The sequence below is a fragment of the Dipodomys merriami genome, unplaced genomic scaffold, assembly GCF_024711535.1.
Source record: "Dipodomys merriami isolate MVZ:Mamm:240054 unplaced genomic scaffold, mDipMer1.0.p SCAF_5, whole genome shotgun sequence".
NCBI lineage: Eukaryota > Metazoa > Chordata > Mammalia > Rodentia > Heteromyidae > Dipodomys > Dipodomys merriami.
In genome coordinates this window covers 71,724,689-71,744,148 of record NW_027206068.1, presented here as the reverse complement: position 1 = coordinate 71,744,148, position 19,460 = coordinate 71,724,689, and the positions used below count along the sequence as shown (strand labels likewise).

Genomic DNA, 19,460 nt, shown 5'->3' with positions numbered 1-19,460 from the left:
CCAGCCCTGCAGCTCCACATCTTAATGCTCTCGATTTCTACCTCCTGAGGAGCTGGGATTACAGGTGTGAGGCGGCAGGAGAGAATCAAAAGGATGATGGAATTGTTCTGTTTCCTAGCTATCGCTATCAGATTATGACAATGTATTTGTTAAAATACAAAGTACTATTCATCACAAAAAATATACACATACACGTTTGTAAAATAAAATACTTTCCAATAGCCTCTGTAATAGCAACTTCCTTTCCATAACTTTTAAGGTTTTACAGATCTCTTCTGCTTTTGTCTCCGGCCTTGCTTCAATGTTCACTAAGCCACAGCAAGGCACTTATTAATAAACTAAGAGCTTTTTAGCCTCCAGCTATTTGATTTTCCATCAACTTCCTGGAACACTTTTTTCCCCGGGTAAGGACTTAGCTGATCCCTTGTTAATCTTCACAATTCAACTTGTAATATCAACTACCAGAGATTCTCTTTTTATTAATGATTGAACATTGACTGGTTCCCTATTCACTTTTCTGAAAAGCATTACCCTGCTCAGCTACTTCATAATAATGATCAAAAGTTCAAAAATACCTTGCTTATTCAAGTATGTTTTACTTATTTGTTGTGTGTGTCCACTAGAATATAAGCTCTAGGAAAGTATTTTTTCCCACAAAGAATAAAACCTCTGCACTTGTTTTATACAAAAAAGAAAAGGAGCTTTAGAGCATTTGGTATTTCTAAAATGAAGTCGACTTCTAAGTAATTGATAAATAATTATAAAAATGGCTATTGAACAAGATTAAAATCTCCACAGTAGCCCTATGGTTTATGGTTCTGTTACAATTTTGTTTGAATACAGCCTCAGACATTAGCTCACATATTACCTTTGATCTAAACATCTATGCACTAAAAGTTATCAGGAACCACATGAGAACAGAAGCAGGAGCACACTAGATGTTTGACCAAGGCATTGAATAACTAGTTAGCAATCTGCCTAGGCAAAAGCCTGTTACAAATCTGCACCATGATATAATGAGGGATTCTACTGTCAGCTCTGCAGGTCATTCGCTCCTTCACCACATCCATTCCAACCCACTTTCTACGGAATGAAAAGCTAAGCGACTTAACTCCTTATGTTTAAATCTAACTGCTCAGATTTGCTTTTAAATACATTTAGCTCAGAATTTCACTGTAAGACAGTTTTAATAACTGGAAAGGCTAAATCTTGTCTCTCTGCAGGTATAAAACATCATTTTTTTGTCTTTTTAGGTTTCACAATGCAGTAGTACATTAACATCTTTTTTATGTTTTTAAAGAAGCAAAATCCATCAACTATCCCAAATTAAGTCAAATAAATAAGTATATATGTGTTTGTGTGCAAAACCAAGCAATATGTTTTCAAAACTGAATAAACAAGTATATGTGTTCATATACTGAATGTGTTTTCAAAACTGAATAAAATGGACATTGTATATCTTGAAATCTTCTAGGTTGAAGAAGGTTTCATTATGCAGGATGAAAATTTTAAAAATGTTTTGAGTGTTTTAAAGACAATTTATATCTCAGTGACATTGTTTTGCTTATTATTACTATTAATCAAGAGCTCAAAATGCATAACTTTTTTTACAACAAACATCTCTGTCATAATACTTTAGCTTAACAGTTGTATGAAATTATTCTTTGACCTCACCTGAAGAGGAAAAATGAAGCTGATTATAGATTTTCCTGTGGCATGATGCAGGATTATGAAGAGGCAAAAAAGTTATTGTTTAGAATGAGAAAGCAACTGAAATAGACTAATACTTTAACCATAATAAAATACAAAGCTGTAGGATTAGATTTAGCACTTAGGACAATGTAGAGAGACAGTTGAAAGGCACCAGAGTCAGTTTACCACCTGGGTCCCCATGGATCTGATTTTCTGTGGAAACTAGAAGGCTTGCTTCATTTAGAACAAATTTTCACTTTTTAAATTTTTTTCCTTTAAGCATTGTGTCCAGTAAAACTGAATTTCTTAACTCCAGAACAAAGCTCTTGCTTTCATAATTAGCAGCATCTGCTGATTGCTATAACCTCAATGACAATGGGAGATTATATTATCACTGAAAATAAATTGTTGAGTTCCTCCCCCTTTAATACAGAGTATTTGTGTAATTATGACTATACACCTGAAAAACCACTGTAAAATCTGGAAAGGCAAGACTGTAAATAGTCAGGGTGAACACACTGTTGAAGACAAAGAAGAATCTGACGACATAGAGACAAGAGCTTGAAGTCCTTAATCCTTGACACACAGTTGGGCAGGATCTGAAGTCCAAGTAAAATAATAGTCATAAGAATAAATAAATAAATACACAAACAGAGCCACAATACAGTACATTCTAAGAAAAATCTAATAACGTATCAAGTTAATCCCCCTTTGTCGAATGGGTTCCACGTAACCTTCGAAGCGTGATTCCTGGTCTCCAGGACCAGGCCCAGCTGCCCTTGTTACAATGCAGATGCGCGAACTCTCCCAGACCTGGTGAATCTGACTTCTTATTGACAGCGCCTGAGGTGAGCTTCAGCAAGCTTTCCACTTTATATTTACGTTTGCTCAAATTTCAGAGTCTCTCATTTCATACAAGAGCCAGTTTTGTGGGAGCAGGCGCCCTTCCATCGCTGGTGTGGGCATTTATTTACGCAGAACAAAGGAAACTGCCCTTCCTGTATCCTGGGCACCCCCTACGGGGCTCCCGGGCTTTTCTTGCCAATAACATAGATTCCTTCCTTCCAAGTACTCAAAAGCCCAAAGGTTAATGAGGCATCTCATTCATATTTCATGATTGCTGTTTGCCTTTCTCTGCCTTTGGCGCAACACAATGGAAAAGCGCAATCAATAGACTCATATCAGATACTTTTAAACAATTAGAAGATGCCAGAAAGAATCCAGAGATTCCTACTGTATTTAAAGCAAATGGCCTCGACTCATAAATGATCCACAGCATTAATTCTTTCCTCAGAAGTTGCCAGCGTGGAAAGGTAGACATATAAACTTTAGGAATGAAGAGCAGTTGCCAATTTCTTTTTCTTCTCTTTTCCTTTTCCATTATACTAGTCTCAATATTCAGCCTGTTTTTATAATGTCTTCCCTGCTCTGCATCATTGAGGCTATTCGATAGATTATGCATAAATACTATTCAAGGCATTTTATTCTTAGGCTAATTGCTCATGCGTGGCACTGGGATGGGAAGCAGGAGAAATCTGATATGCATGTCTTGAAAACTAGTATCTAACAAAAACCTTCAAGTCTCTAATCTTTGGTACATTTTAGAGCTCACTTCCTGCAAGCCTTTGGAGGAGACTTCATTATTACTCTTGTTTATATTCCATCTTTTCTATTGACTTTTAACTCTCCATATAGCACTTGATGTACATTTTAAAGGTTGATTTATATTAGTCACAAAAATGACTATCAAGCACTCCAAATATTTTGCACACATTACTGCTAAGCCTTACAGTAGTATTTTTTAGTATTTTTATTTTTAGTACGTTTTCTTTCTTATTGACCTCTAATAACTGGTTTCTTGTGTTTATTAGTCATTTGCACGTTTGGGAGAATGATTCATTTCATTTCCCTGTTTATTAATTGGACTTTTGATCTCTTGGAAATGTTTAATTTTTGGAGCTCTTTATATATGCAGGACATTAATCCTTAAGCTGATGAATAAGTAACACAAGATTTCTTTTGATTCAGATCATTGTTCCTTTGCTGTGCATAACTTTTGAATTTGATGCAGTCCCAACTGCTCTTATTTCCTGAGTAGTCATTCAGAAATGCACTATCCATGCTTTTTCCTTCAAGAGTTCTCCCTGTGTTTTCCTGCAGCAGTTTCAAAGTGTCGGGTCTCACATTAAGATCACTCACCAATCCATTTTTGAATTCATTTTTTTGTACAGGATAAGAAATATGGAGTCGAGTTTCTATCTTCTCTATTGGGATTTTCAGTTTTCCCATCACCATTTGTTGAAAAGGCTGTCTTTTTGACAATAATATCTTTTGGTATCTTTGCTATAGATAGGTGGGCTTTTTTCCCTAGATCTTGCCATTTTTTCCATTCTTCCATGCTGTTTTTATTTAGGTACCATGCTACTTTGTTACTACATCTCTTCTCTCTCTCTCTCTCTCTCTCTCTCTCTCTCTCTCTCTCTCTCTCTCTCTCTCTCTCTCTCTCTCTCTCTCTCTCTCTCTCTCTCTCTCTCTCTCTGTTTCTCTCTATATATGGATATACTTCATTTCTTCAATATATAGTCATATTGTATTGACTCCAACACTGTTCTTTTGGCTAGGATTGCTTTGGTTTCCTGGAGCCTTTTGTGCTTCCAGATGTAAGTCTCATTATGGAGGTGTTTCATTCTTCACATTAGGTTTAATCTTGTATATTCAGTTTTGTGTAAGGCTATTGTGAATGGTGTTGTTTTTTCGGACTTTTTTTCACAGACTACATTGGCAGACAGAAAGCAAATGTTCTTTGTATGTAGATTGTGTATCATCCTATTTGCCAAATAGCTTAATTACTCTTAAATGTTTTTATGACTTCTTTAGGGTTTTTTTTTTAAAAAAACTATAAATATAGAAAACTGTAAATATAAAAATATAGGATCCTGTCATGTAAATATAGAAATATAGGATCATGCCAACTGCAAATAGGGATATTTGACCTCTCTTCCTTTTTGTAATGTTCAAAATCTTTCCTTCAACACATTCCTGATTTTAGAGAAAATGGCTTCAGTTTTTCCTCATTAAAGATGATACTGGCTATTGGTTTATAATAAATTGTCCTTTACTATGTTGAACTACAATCATTTTCCTAATATTTTCAGAGCTTTTATGATGATGGCATGCTGAATTTTTTTTAATTATCTAAGTAATTTTTTCCCTTTTTTTCAGCTTTTGTTGCTTTTAGTTAGTTTTTACAATTATTGGTTTGCCTATTTTGAACCATTCTTGTATTGCTAGAATGGAACCAACTTGATAGGGTATATGATCTTTCTAATACGTTATTGAGTTCGTGTTCTAAGTTCTAAGTTCGTGTTTATGGCTATGTTCATCAAAGAAATGACTCCAGAGTTCTCTGTTTGGGGTCCATTCTTATCCAGGTTTGATATCAGAGTAAAATTGTTTGGACAAAGAGTCTGATTGTGTTGCTTCCCTTTTTGGGCTGGTTTGAGGAACATGTTCTTTAAAGGAAAAGAATAGAATTTAGAAATAGATTTGCTTAGTCCGGGCTATTCTTTGATGATAACTCTTTACTACCACTTCATAGATTATTTAGGTGCTGTAATTCTCTTAGCTTAATGTGGTAGGACATATACCTCTGTTTGCACAATTTCTCAGTTTCCTTGCCTATGGAACCTTTTCTTTAAGTTTGAGCAAAATTATTTGGAAAATGTAGCCTTAGATCAATTTGAAAATATTACTTTTTTGAAAATGGAGTACTAGCTCAGTAAAAACTCAAATGTTCTGCTGAAAGTCACACAGCTGTCAGAGGCAGGGCTGAAATTCAAATAAATCTGACTTGAAATTTGATTTCCTTTTAATTAGAATAAAGTTTGTCTTTCTGTTTTCCATCGTTTAGAGGTAATGAATACCTGAGACACACCCTTAGTGATGTTCTACAAGTAAACGACACATAAATTATACGTAATATACCTTTACCCTTTTGTTTTAGTTTAATCTTTTAATTCATGCTCCATGAATATTTATATATGAAGTGCTAGTTTATTCACTTGAATTATATTAATATATACTTACACAAACATATGAAAATCAACCTATTTTCCCATACATGGGCATTTATGGTTTCTACAGTATAATTGCAAGGAATATGGCAATAAATAACCATGTATGTACAAATGTACATATGTGTACATATCTACATGCACACATACATCGATATTCTTCAGTTTTCAACTCCTGGGAATGAAGTATATAATTAACTGTTGGCTTTAAGGGTTATGAATCTTGAGACTTATTAGATATTTCCAAATCATTCTTCAAACTCATTATGCCAATTTATATTGTACCACTTTTATATGAGAGGGTCTAATCTTACAAGTTTAAAGTTATGGCTTGCCTTTGCTTTTTTATATTTTTTATTGTAAAAATACTGTACAGAGTGGTTACAGTTACATGAGCAAGGTAATGAATACATTTCCTGTCAAGCATTGTTACCTTCTCCTTTGTTTTTCCCCTGCCATCACTTCCCTCCCACCTCCACAATTACACTTCCCCCTCACCCCCGCCTAAATTATACAGTTCGTTTTTCAACATAGTGTCTTGTGCATCTCATTATTATAATGGGTCAACCTGTATTCCTATTTAAGCATTTTGTTTTGTCCCTTCCCCTCCCCAAATTAGAAAAGTATATATACAAGATGCAAGGCACTGACATCAAATACACTGACATCAAATACACTGACATCAAATACAGGGGTTATACCGTGGGGGAGGAACATACAAAGAAACAAAAAAATCACATGGTACATTATAAATATATTAGAAACAGTAGCAAGAAAGAACAAAACCACTTGTGTCCATTTCGCTTAACATCATCTTATCTGGTCATACGTAAATAGCTTTTGACCTTTTCTGCTTGTCCTAGACATATACTAGTTATTGCAAATAAGGGAAACCATGGGACCTATGTTTCTTTGGACCTGGCTTACTTCACTTAATATAATATGTTCCAAGAAGTTATTGTGTTAATAAAATTGTTTTGATTTTGTCATTTTGCAGATGACATCCATTAAAAGAAACATGCAAAACAAACTGAACACATTAGTATAAAATTAGAATTGATTTAAAAATGATTTAAAATGATAATATAAATAACAGTGGTGTGAATAAATATTAAATATCTATTATGGGATGTTTTACATAAGTGGAATTATGAATTTTATTTGAAAATTCAGCCAAATGAATTGCCAAGTCGCATCCACTTTGCATGGGTATGGTGTATATTATACTCAATTCCATGATAACTTCTCTTTTATTTATTTATTTATTTAGCTAGTTAATTAGTTATGTATTTATTTAGGTCAGTCATGAGGCTTGAACTCGGCCTGGGTGCTGTCCCTGAGCTCTTCATCTCAAGGCTAGCTCTCTACCACTTTCAGCCACAGCAGCACCTCTAGTTTTCTGGTGCTTAATTGGAGATAAAAGTCTCACAGATTTCCTGGCTTTGAACTGTAATTCTCATATCTCAGCCTCCTGAGTAGCTAGGATTACAGGTGTGGGCCACTAGCACATGGAACTTGTTTCTTATGACATTGTATAGTACATACTAGTTAAAGATGGCAATCAATGCTGATATTGTACTTATTAGCTAGAAAATAGAGACAAAAACCTAGCATTTTTGTATGTTTGGAATGTTATTTTAGACAATTTTTATTTACTAGGTTTCAATAACTTTCATATGGGGCCATTAAATTTCTCATTTTAATCCTTCCTCTTTGTTCACTTTTTCAAAAGTCTCCAAATCTAATAGTCTATGATCTAAGGAAGGTCAAGAATTCACATTTTCCTTTAATGGGCAATTAGGCTTCCATGACTGTGAACTTTCTATTGAATCCTAGATTTCACTCAAGTTGTATTCAGTTGGGCTTTTCACAGTCTGATACTGATTTTTCTTCTCCTGGGCAATATATCTTTTCATGTAGGAATGCATTAAGTGGAACAGAGATTCAAGAAAAAAATGAATTTTTGTCCATTAGATACTTAGTTTCAAAACTTCTACACAGGAAGTGGTGCTGTGGTTCAAGTGGTAGAGCACTCGCCTTGAGCTGAAGAGCTGAGGGACAGTACCCAGGCCCAGAGTTCAGGCCCCACGAACACCACCAACAACAACCAAAAAAAACCTTCTACATATATTCTTGGTGTCTTTCATAGCAAATGAACAGGGTTAAATCATTGTCTCTTAGAATTAGATTTTATATGGAAGGTTAAGAGATTAAAATGGTAAATATTTTTGATAAACATGCCCACAATGTGGAGAGACAAAATATGAACATATTAAAAATAAATAAATAAAAGCCCCTACCAACACCCATGTGTCTTTATTTTAATAAGTATTTTATTATGAAAATGCTGGTTCAGAGGGGTTACAATCACATGAATAAGGTAAAGAGTACATTTCTTATCAAGCATTGTTGCCTCCTCCTTTGTTTTTCCCCTACCATCCCTTCCCTCCCATCTCCACAACTACATTTCCCTCCTGTCCTCCCCACCCCCAACCTCCGCCTAAATTGTAAAGTTCGTTTTTCAACATAGCATCTTGTACATCTCATTGTTGCAATGTTAACATGTATCCCTATTTAAACATGTATCCCTATTTAAACAATTTCCATGTGTCTTTAAAGATGGCAACCTTTGCATTTGCTATAGTTCACACCTTACAGACTGCTGTTGCTGATTTGTCAACAGAAATGGTGGCATGAACAAAGCAAGGTGAGAATCCCAACATGGAGATTCTCTGTGTGAGGACAGGCTGCAGTGGGACCCAACTCTGAAATCCTTTAACTGGTATATTTTCCCTGCAGATATGTTCTACAAATGCTCTATGGCTGTTTGGTGAGCCAGAAAACTTGTTCTTAAGTCAGTTCTTTTGCATATAGAAATTCAAAGGAAAAAAAAAAGCAGAGAATGACAGCTATCTGCTGGACCCTCACCAAAGCCCCAATTTTGAAAATAAATTATTTATGAAAGGCCTTCCAAAAGCTTCTCCCAAAAGGATTTCCAAGGTGTTCCTACAGGAGAAAATTAAGTTTTCCTCAAGATTTCCCCCCCCCCCAATAAAACTGTAGGCCCAGAAAAATTCACTTGAGACTCACACGAAACATTTAAAGAAGGAATAGCACCAATCCTGAATATTCTCCTAAAATACTGAAGAAGAGGGAAAATTTTGCAACGCATTATATGGGGAAACATGATTTTGGAACCAAAATCCTAACTTTACAGAAAAGATGGCATGGTATCTCTCACGACATAGCTGCAGAATTTCTAAACATTTCAGTAAATTTAACCTAGAAACATCTAAATGTCTAAAATATTCTAACATCTAAATGTATAAAATATTCTAACCAAATATTTCTAGTGGTGGTGTTAGTGGTCTCTCTCTCTCTCTCTCTTGATCTCTTCTTTTTGTCTTGCTCTCCAAAGTGTGTGTGTGTGTGTGTGTGTGTGTGTGTGTGTGTGTGTGTGTGTGTGTGTGTGTGTGTGTTTCTGTGCTGGCAGTTGAAAGCAGGATATGTAAACACTCTACCATTTGAGCTATGCCCCAGGCCTTTTAATCAAGTTTTTGACACCAGAATTTGCTGTTGCCTTTACCCTATACATAAAATAAAGTTATTTTCAAACAGTAAAAAGAACTCTTGTATACCAACCTATTTTGGAAAAAAATTTCACTCAACTGCGGAGGGGAGACACTTACAAATGCTGGAAAACAACCACTCTGTTTTAAAGATGAGTATCTCATACTTGACTTGCTTGCAGAAAGACCTGAAAGATACCATCTGATTTTTTTAAATATAGAAATAGAATGTGTTGTTAGCAGATGTAGCTTTGATTTCAAAAACCCATTTGATTTTTTAAAAACCCATTATTGTTTTAGTTTTATGACTTTTGTTTACTAGTATTTGCTTCTAACACCAACAAAAATTGTAATTCTTCTGAGAAATGAAGGTGTGTGTGTGTGTGTGTGTGTGTGTTTAATCAGTCTCATAGACATTGTGAATTGTGAAATCCATTATTTTCCCACCTGAATGTTAATTTTTTAGTTAATTTTAGAATGTTAATTGTCTAGTTTTTATTTTCAATTAGACCAACATAGGAAATACTTTCTATCTCATGACATTTTGCAGACAAATTCCTTCCCCCCCAAAAGTTTATGACTATATGCTTAAGTGCATCTCTGTTTCGGCTACTAACATAGATATTTGTATAAAAGAAAGAAAAAAAATTCCCTTCTCAATCATATTCTACAACAAATCACAGTATACACAGAAATAAATATTTCATCACATTGGAAAAAATGATAATCTGTGAATACAAAGTTTTAGAGATAAAGCAGAGCCATGCAAACTCAAACGTGATTGTGAGATTGCAAATTGGCGCACTTTAAAGAAAAATTATTCAATTATCTTGTGAAAGGAATCATTCACACTGGCAATCAATCAGAAACTCCAGAGTACCCTTCAGCTACTCTCCTAAAACAGAAGCCACTAGCCAAGGGTGGCAATACAACATTTTAATTCATTAAAGTTAAAAAGAATATATTCAGAAGTAGCTGGGTGCTGGTAGCTCACTCCTGTAATCCTAGCTACTCAGGAGGATTATGGTTCGAAGCCAGTCTAGGCAGAAAGGTCCATGAGACTCATCTCCAATTAACTATACCTCAAAACTGGAAGTGGAGCTCTGGCTCAAAGTCATAGAATGTTAGCCACAAAAGCTCAGGGACAGCACCCAAACCCTGAGTTCAAGCCCCATGATGGACAAAAATAAATAAATAAAAAATAGAATATATTCAATAGTAATGATCAGACCTAGAATTCATAATTTGGTGGCTAGTTCTAAACATCGCTATGTAGATAACACACACACACACACACATATGTTCACATATATATAGTTAATTTTAGATAACATGTATATATATATATACACATAGTTAATTAAAGTCTGGTTAAAAAGTAAGTTAATTAAGAATTCATTTTTTCTGCCAGACTAGATACCTTGCAAGTGTTCAATAGTCCACGTGCATACCGGCTGTGATGCAGGAGGATAGAGATGGAGAATATTTCCATCACAACAGAAACTTTGGTCCAAGAGCACTTCCTCAGCTATTGGAGGACCAGGGAGACAGCCCCAACCTGACACCAAATCTGCTGAAATGCTGTTCTTGGACCTCGAAGACTCTAGAAATAAAATCTGCTATCTATAAGCCAAAAACCAAAAGGAAAGTCCTGAGCTATTATATATGCCTTAATAGATATGTTTAAGCAGATGTATTCATGTGAAAACTGTTCAGAATTCTAAAAATTAGTGAAAAGAGTGCAATACCAATCCATGAAAGAAGAAATTCTGACCTATTCAAAATAGAATTCTATATAAAAATATATATATATAAACATAGATAGGTAGATAGGTAGATAGATAGATAGATAGATAGATAGATAGATAGATAGATAGATAGATAGATAGATAGATAGATAGATAGATAGATAGAGTAGACTCATTCAACAACAATACTAGGGCCAGACACCATTGGCTCATGCTTGTAATCCTAACTACTCAGGAGGCTGAGATCTGAGAATCATGGTTCAAAGCCAGCCCCAGAAGATAAGTCCCTGTGAGACTCTTATCTACAATTGACTACTCAAAAACCAGAACTGGTGTTGTGGTTCAAGTGGTAGAGTGCTAGTATTGAGTACAAAGAGGCTCAGGGACAGCATTCAGGCCCTGAGTTCAAGATCCACAACCGCCAAAAAAAATGACTAGGTCTATACAAATTTAAGTGATAGAAGAAAATTTCAAAAGGCATATATAACAGCTTACCCTAAGCAAAAGGAAAGAAATGTACATATCACCCAGTTTGGAAGAAATCATTGTGTTGTCAAAGTTTGTGTTGTCCAAGCTTTATAGACCATGATAATGAGAATTCACCTTGTGAAGGTTAAACTGTGTTTGTGACTTTAGCTAAGTATCACTATTCCACAATATTGTGAAATTTATGTCATCGCTCAATCTCAATAAAGAAATAAAAAGGTATACACATCCACATAAATATATGCCTTTCAAAACTTTTTAAAGTTTTGAAATTAAAAAATTTAAAGTTTCAAAATTTTGAAATTTTAAATGGCCACATTGAATTGAATGATAGATTGTTTATATAAATATTTACATATACTAAAATTACAAGGAGAAACTAAGAAATGGCATGTGCCAAATTCAGTCCAATCTTCTGGGTTGGGGCCCACAGGGGTATTTATTGAGATTACTACTTGGAGTTTCAGCAACCCTGGAAAAACCTTGTTAGCACTAGTTGTACTATAAGGACTTTCCGTGTAAGCTTTGTTTTATCCTTGAGTCTCACAATTTACAGTATCAAAGGGATTTTGAACATATCACACACTGTTGAAGCTTGTTACAATGTCTCCTTTTGTTACCACTTTTCTCTATTTCTTACAAGCAGTGTGCCACTGCTTAGAAACTGAAGCAAAAACTTTCTGCTGTTCAGTTTTTTGCTATTTGTTCCCTGCCCCTTAAGTATTAGTTACTTTACCTCCAATTTAGTATTGCTATATTTCAATCTGGGTTCATAGCCTAATTTGGTACTTCAAAACTAAAAATGATTATTAATATGTACTTCTCAATTCAGGGTATATTATCCTTCCAGCCAAGTGAGCAATGCCAATTCAGCAATCTATTGTTTAATCTCTTGTCATCCAAATATTGACCCTTCTTATAGTGGAGCATCATTAGAAGAATCAACAGCACTTAGAATGCACAAAGTACTTCAGAATTCTCTTTGTAGACTTTATTATTCTTCTACAAAATACTGTTGAGGGTATTTCATTCATATTTTAAAATGCTCTCTTTGATTTACTTAACTAAACCTTTACCCAGTCTCTCTAATTCTTTATTAAATATAAATTGTTTTACATCCTGCTAGGATTTCAAACATAGTAGTAATGTGTAAAAGCTTGCTTGAAATTATTATTTGAGTTATTCCCATGCTGATTTTTCAATTACTATATTTTTCATAAACCTATTTTAAAACAAGTTATATATTTAAGCATGCCAGATGGATATTCTAGTTATTTTCAATAATTCATAACTTTTTAAATTATTTAATCTATTTTACTTTAAATTATAATGCTTAAAATGTACTGTGATTCAAAATTAAATACAAAAAAGAACAATCCAAATTAAGCTAATAGAAAAGTAAGCCTCAAACATTAGGTCAGTTAACAAACATGTCTAGCCCATGTAAATTAGAGGAGGGAAAAAGAAGTTTCATAATCCAAAGCTATAATCATAGATTTCCACTGTATAATCATTTATACTTTTCTCTTCTAGACACAGTGAAATTTATGCTGATTCTTTGGGGCCAGGAGGGGGATGGTGATAAATATCCAATTTTGACATAAAATAAAACATTTTGCTCACTATAGGTACTATGTAGTTTTAAATGGCTTACGTTGAGGGACTGACAACTTTGGCCTCATTGCTACTCTCAAAATATGATACCAAAATAAGAAAAAGCTGAGAAAGTGAAAATTAATTATTCTGTAATTTCAGAGGCAGGGCTGAGAAGCCAACAGAGGTTTACCGGCTGAGGCTGCCTAGTACAGGCCGGGGCCCACACACTTTTGCGCCCCCTATCCGTTTAGAAACTCCAGATTTCTGTAGATCCGTGGATGGTGAAGACTGGCAGTGTCAGGCTGACCACAGGAAGCTGTAAGTCCACAGATGGTGAGAGGGGTGGGAAATGCTGGAAACAGGAAGTCCTCAGGGTTCAGGGCTTAGTGCACAGGGACTTTCAAAATGCTAGTTTGTCTATCTTGTGATGGAGCTAGCCATTAAAGGAAGAAGAATGAATGCACACTTGATGACTAAATAAACACCTAACAGACCATGTAGCTGTCATTTTTGTTCCTGAGTCCTCAGCCTCTGTTTCTCTCCAGTGCTGATCAGCATATACTTTACTGAGAGCCAGCTCTTTCCCTAACCTACACAGTGATGGTGTTTTGATATCATGGGACAAGAATCCCTGAGAGGTGGGGACAATGGGTACAAAATACCTGGGCAAATGAAAACACCCTTCCTTCTTTAGACTGGGAATATGATTTCAGATTGTATTGATCCTATGAGCAACATGACTATCTTCATCTCCAGAGAAATCTTCTGAGGGCTAACGACAGAGGGTCTAATAGCTTCAGACTATGCCAGTTGGAAGGAAAGGCAGCTGGAAAAGTAGAGTGATAAAAGATGAGGGAAGGGAGAGGAAGAGGAGAGGCAGAAGAGGAAGAAGAAAGAAGGGGAAGGAGAAGGAGAAAAGTAGAAAGAAAAAGAGGAAGAAGAAAGGAGATGAAAGATGAGAGAGAGAGAGAGAGAGAGAGAGAGAGAGAGAGAGAGAGAGAGAGAGAGAGAGAGAGAGAGAGAAAGAAAGAGTTGTGAAGAAGCCCAGAGAAAGCTCAGTAGCATATTGTCCTTGGCTCATTGTTCTGTGTTCCAGGCTACAGTTCTGTGTGATCCTGTTAAATGTTGTTTTTGCTTTAACTTAAATATCCTCTGAGAATTTCAGCTACTTAGAGCTAATATAGTTCAAGGATATGTGGTGCTTGTTAGATATAGCGAGAAATTAAGTCTGAGCGGGACTAGCCAAACTATGAAACATCCGAAGAGAATTTCTGCTATTTAGAGAGAATATAGTTCAAGTAAAAATATGGAGATTGTTCTATATGTTATAGAGACAAAATGTAAGGAGGAGGAGAGCTTGCCAGATTACTATAAATATACAAAGGAAATTTAACCTCCTACCATATAAACTGACATGAATGTGAGGGAAAGAGTGTGTGTGTGTGTGTGTGTGTGTGCACGCACGCACGTGTGTGTGTGAAATATTGCTGAAAACTACAAAAAGAAAGGCTTTGAGAAAGAACATATTTCTAAATGTATTCCAAAATTAAGAGGAGGAAGGGAATGAGGTGGGTGAGCGAGAACTTCAGGAAGGGTGGCACTGCTCAAGGAGCATTGAATTCATAAACTGTCTTGTTAAATGGACACTCCTTTGTACACCATTCAAAGGTGATTTAAAAATATTAGAGAAAATAATAAGATGGCAGGACTCTCCTCCTCCTCCTCCTCCTCCTCCTCCTCCTCCTCCTCCTCCTCCTCCACCTCCTCCTCCTCCTCCTCCTCCTCCTCTTCTTCTTCTTCTTGTTTTTCTTTCTCCTCCTCCTCCTCTTCCTCTTCTCCTTCCGCATCCTCTTCTTCTTCCTCTTCTTCCTTTTCTTCTTCCTCTGCTTCCTCCTCCTCCTCCTCCTCCTCCTCCTCCTCCTCCTCCTCCCCCTCCTCCCCCTCCTCCCCCTCCTCCCCCTCCTCCTCCTCCTCCTCCTCCTCCTCCTCCTCCTCCTCCTCCTCCTCCTCCTCCTCCTCCTCCTCCTCCTTCTGCTGCTTGGCAGGTCCTAGGGCTTGAACTCAGGGCCTGAGTGCTGTCCCTGAGCTTTAGTGCCCACGGGTAGCACTCTACTACTTTGACCCACACATTCACTCCTGGCTTTTTTTTTTTTTTTGCTTGTTAATTAGAGATAAAAGCCTCACAGTCTTTCCAGCCCAGGATGATTTCAAACCAAAAGCCTCCGAATTCAGGCTCCTGAGTAGCTAGGATTACAGGTATGAGCAATCATCACTTGTCTAGAAGGCAGTTTTTAAGAGAGGTAGAGAATATTAGACTTGTATTTAAAATTGAATTGCACAATAACAGCATTGCAATGAATAAAGAGCAGTTATCAAGTTGGAATCAGTGATGTGGAGAATCCCTTATTTCCTTCACGCACAAGAATCATGATGGCAGGTCCTTCTTGTGGGTGTGGGTTCTAGTTCTTCATCTCCAAGGATCCTGAGTCTAGATTTTCATATGTAGTTCTATTTAGGGAGGCAGCCTGTATTGACTGGGCTGTTTACAATGAGGAACAAGAACACCAAGATAAACACAGTTATTCCCAGAATCCTGTATCTTCTTTCCCACCTCCTTTATCTGAAAGATTCCCCACCTCCTTCTGATGATCAGCATTCCAGTACATCCCCAAAGAGAAGAGTCTCTTCCAGCCTGCAGAGCCTTAACACAAGAACCCACAGCATTCCAATTCAGTGGGACTCTTCCTCTCTCTGTGTCTCCTGGAAATACTCTTCCCAGCTTAGACAAAAGGCTCTAAAGTTGCAGAATGCTGAGTTAATGGAAGGAGAAGAGCAATGTTCCTGAGAAAGTCACTACAAGTGAGGGAAACATGGCTACAACCCACCAAGCTTACAGGGTCCACGTCATCTCTCCCATTACCAGCAGAGATTTACGTGCACATAGCGGGTCTTTCTTCCCCGGGTGTCTCTTTCTTCTCTAGGGCATCTCTCTTAGTGTGTTTTCTCATTTATGGTCCTTGAAGTCAGGGCTTTTTGAAATGTAGGTGATTCTGAAATGTCCGGACTCAGAGCTTCCCAAGTCAGTCACCAAGCGCCTCCCACTTTTCCTCGAATTCTAGTGATCTTCTTCCACTCCACCCAGCAGGCAGCACACAGCATGGGATTTTAGGAAAAGCATCAGAGACAGAAACAGTCTTTCGTCGGTGATATTTCATCTGACGTTGGCCTAGATGGACAAAAGGAATTTTTAGAAGCAAAGATGGAAATAGGCAAGACTAGACACAGAGAAGAGGAAAAGCTAGACTCCACATGAAATGCTGAACAAATGCTTCCGCATACCACATAATGTCTCATCACACGCTAGACAAGTGGGCTGCTTTGCTGTTGTCTTGTATTATTTTCACAGTCTTGATAAATACTGCATTTTATATATGGCTCAGCCATCTAATTGGAAAAAAAGATACTTATCCCTTGAGACATATGGGTAATATATTAGTTAACACTTTCTCCTACAATATTCTTCCCTTTGTTGTAGTGGTCTCTTGTGGGAAACATATCAATTTTTTTAAAGCAAGCATCTAAGCACCCTTATACACAAACACACATACATCAATGAATTCTAGTCCACAAGTTTCTGGCTTATACCCTGTTCTTTTCCTTCAGGTTTGATCTTTCCCTAGTGAATTGCTTTCCATTTGTCTTGATTAAAACTCACAATATTGATTTCTGTTCTTTCTCAGAAACCTGCAGTATATTAATTCTATTTTCTGTGAAATTAGCCATCCCTTCTGGCACCGGGTAACATTTAGGGAAGTTTTGAAATCTAGTATCATTAAGTAAACTCCTTTTAAACCTTTGTGTGCCACATTTAATTCCAAAAGGAGAAGAAAATACATATATATTATATATATATATATATTATATATATATATATATATACATGTGCACATTTTACCTTCATTGTGTGCCTATAACTTGTTCTTGGTTTATCGAATAAAATTATAGTAATTAAGAGTCCTCTATGGAAAGATAAAGCTTTAATGTATGTTTTCCTTTGCAGTAGGACAAAATGAAGAGAAACCTGCATATCTTAAAATCAAAGCATACTTGATTTTATTGTGTAGCATGTACTGTGGATTCATTTATTTAACCCTCAATATAGTTCTGAGAATTGACATTTAGCTAATTTCTCAATGTAATGCAATGAGGTGAAATTTGACTCCTGATAATGTATGATTCTTCTGCTAAGGTACTTTTCACATTTGGTTCAGATATTCAATTCAACAACTATTTAGAGGAGTCATTTATTTGCCACCCACACTGTTGGAAGGAAGTTAGGGATACATTGATGAGCAGATAGTCCCTGTCCTCATGAATCTAAACATCTGTGTGGAAGTCAAGTCATTAGATCATGCTCATCCATATTCAAACCATCAGACACAAAGTCCACTTGACAGCTGATGGAGCCTTTCCCAGCCACGTTGCTTTCAGTTTCACAGGAAGATGTGGTCCTCCTGTCTGATGAAACAGTGGTGCATGTACAGCGGCACGTGCTCTCAACCTTGAGGAAGAGTTTACCTCTCAATTACCCCAACCCTGTCTCCCTCCTCTGTCTTTGTCACCCCTCTTGCCTTTTTCCCCCATTCCTCCTTTTGGCCAATTGATTTGTCCCCTCCAGCCAACGAAGAACTCCAATATCCCCCCCCACACACACACACACAAAATCTTTCTCAAGCAACACACTTTTCTTTATAATACATTTAACAGACGTTAGACTCACCTTTATCCTTTCCACCTCACCCCCCGCCGGTACTCACCTCACTTCCCTATTTTTTTTTTTTTTTGGTCAGTTGTGGGGCTTGAACTCTGGGCCTGGGCGCTGTCCCTCAGCTCTTCAGCTCAAGGCGAGTGCTCTACCACTTGAGCCACAGCTCTACTTCCGGGTTTACACTAAGTTAAGAAGTCCCAAGGTAAGGTCATGTCTTATTAACATTCTTGTTTCTCATTACTTTCTACAATGTCAAGCAAGAATTATTTGAATAAATGCATGCATGGCTAATTAGGTGGCAGAACCTGACACGAAGAGAAGACCGCAGTAGGTGTTGCTAGCCTCCATCCTCCTCTACCGCAATGAAATACAACTAAGATATAGATCTCATTTTACAGCAAGTCTCAGGTACAATAGAATATTAAAACAAGAAGGGCACTCCAGCTCTCAGAATTTCTCTCCGACAAACTTTTCAACCCATGAAAACTTTGAATAGGACAGAAACCTTTTGTATTACTATGAAAAGTAAAAATGCTTTAGCTGAAATAAATGAATGCATTTATGCAAAGTAGTTTTCGTTCTGAATTATAGAATATTCCACTTGCTTTTTAAAATTTTGTTTTGATTCTGAACTTACATCTTAAGCAAGTTCCCTACCACTTGTGCCATGCCTCCTACTCTTTTTGCTTTTGTTTACTTTGGGGTAGAGTCTCATGGGGCCCACATAAGATGATGAACCGCCTACTTATACCTCCTACATAGCTGACATTACTGGTGTGTACCACAAAATCCATTCTGTTGTCTTGAGACAAAGGAAATGTGTGCAACAAATAATTATAAGGTTTTGTGTGTATTTACAGGCATGTTCTATGAAGTTTCAAATATATTCATACTTCCTGCTCCACTAAAATACCTCCAACAATGTCCCATTTCCTTAGGCCTCTTTTCTGCTCTTCTCAGAACAATACCAGTTAAACTTGGGTAATCAGATTGGCTAAGTCAACAATCCTCAATTGTGCTCATTTATAGGAGGGCTTAATTTTGTTTCTGTCTTTCAATAAAGTTGTTCAGCTCCAACTCCTTCTCAAACCCATTTGATTTAAAAGTCCAAGGAACTTGCTGCGGAACCTAAGGTTTAAAAAGAATGTATGCCCAGTAGATTAATGGATCAAGAAAATGTGGTATATCTACACAATGGAATTTTATGCCTCCATCAGAAAGAATGACATAGCCCCATTTGTTAGGAAATGGAAAGACTTGGAAAAAATTATATTAAGTGAAGTAAGCCAGGCCCAAAGAAACATAGGTCCCATGGTTTCCCTTATTTGTAATATCTAGTATATGTCTGAGTCAAGCTGAAAAGGTCAGATAAGTTGATGTTAGTCAAAATGAACCCCAAGATAAGGATTCAATTTTTTTTTCTTTCTTGCGATTGTTTCTAACATATTTAAGATGATTTCTTTGTTGCTTTGTATGTCCCTCCCCCATGGTATAACCCCTGTTTTCACTTGATGTTGGTATAATTTGT

The 19,460-nt window shown here is 36.6% G+C and overlaps 1 long non-coding RNA gene across 1 annotated transcript in view; it reads right to left on the bottom strand.

Moving 5' to 3' along the window:
- Positions 1–15,192: 15,192 nt before the first annotated feature.
- The window catches only part of LOC138809895 (uncharacterized), a 112,482-nt gene continuing 108,214 nt past the window's right edge, over positions 15,193–19,460 (bottom strand). The window contains exon 5 of the long non-coding RNA XR_011366969.1: positions 15,193–16,390. This is a non-coding gene — a long non-coding RNA (uncharacterized lncRNA). The remainder of the gene's footprint in view (positions 16,391–19,460) is intronic.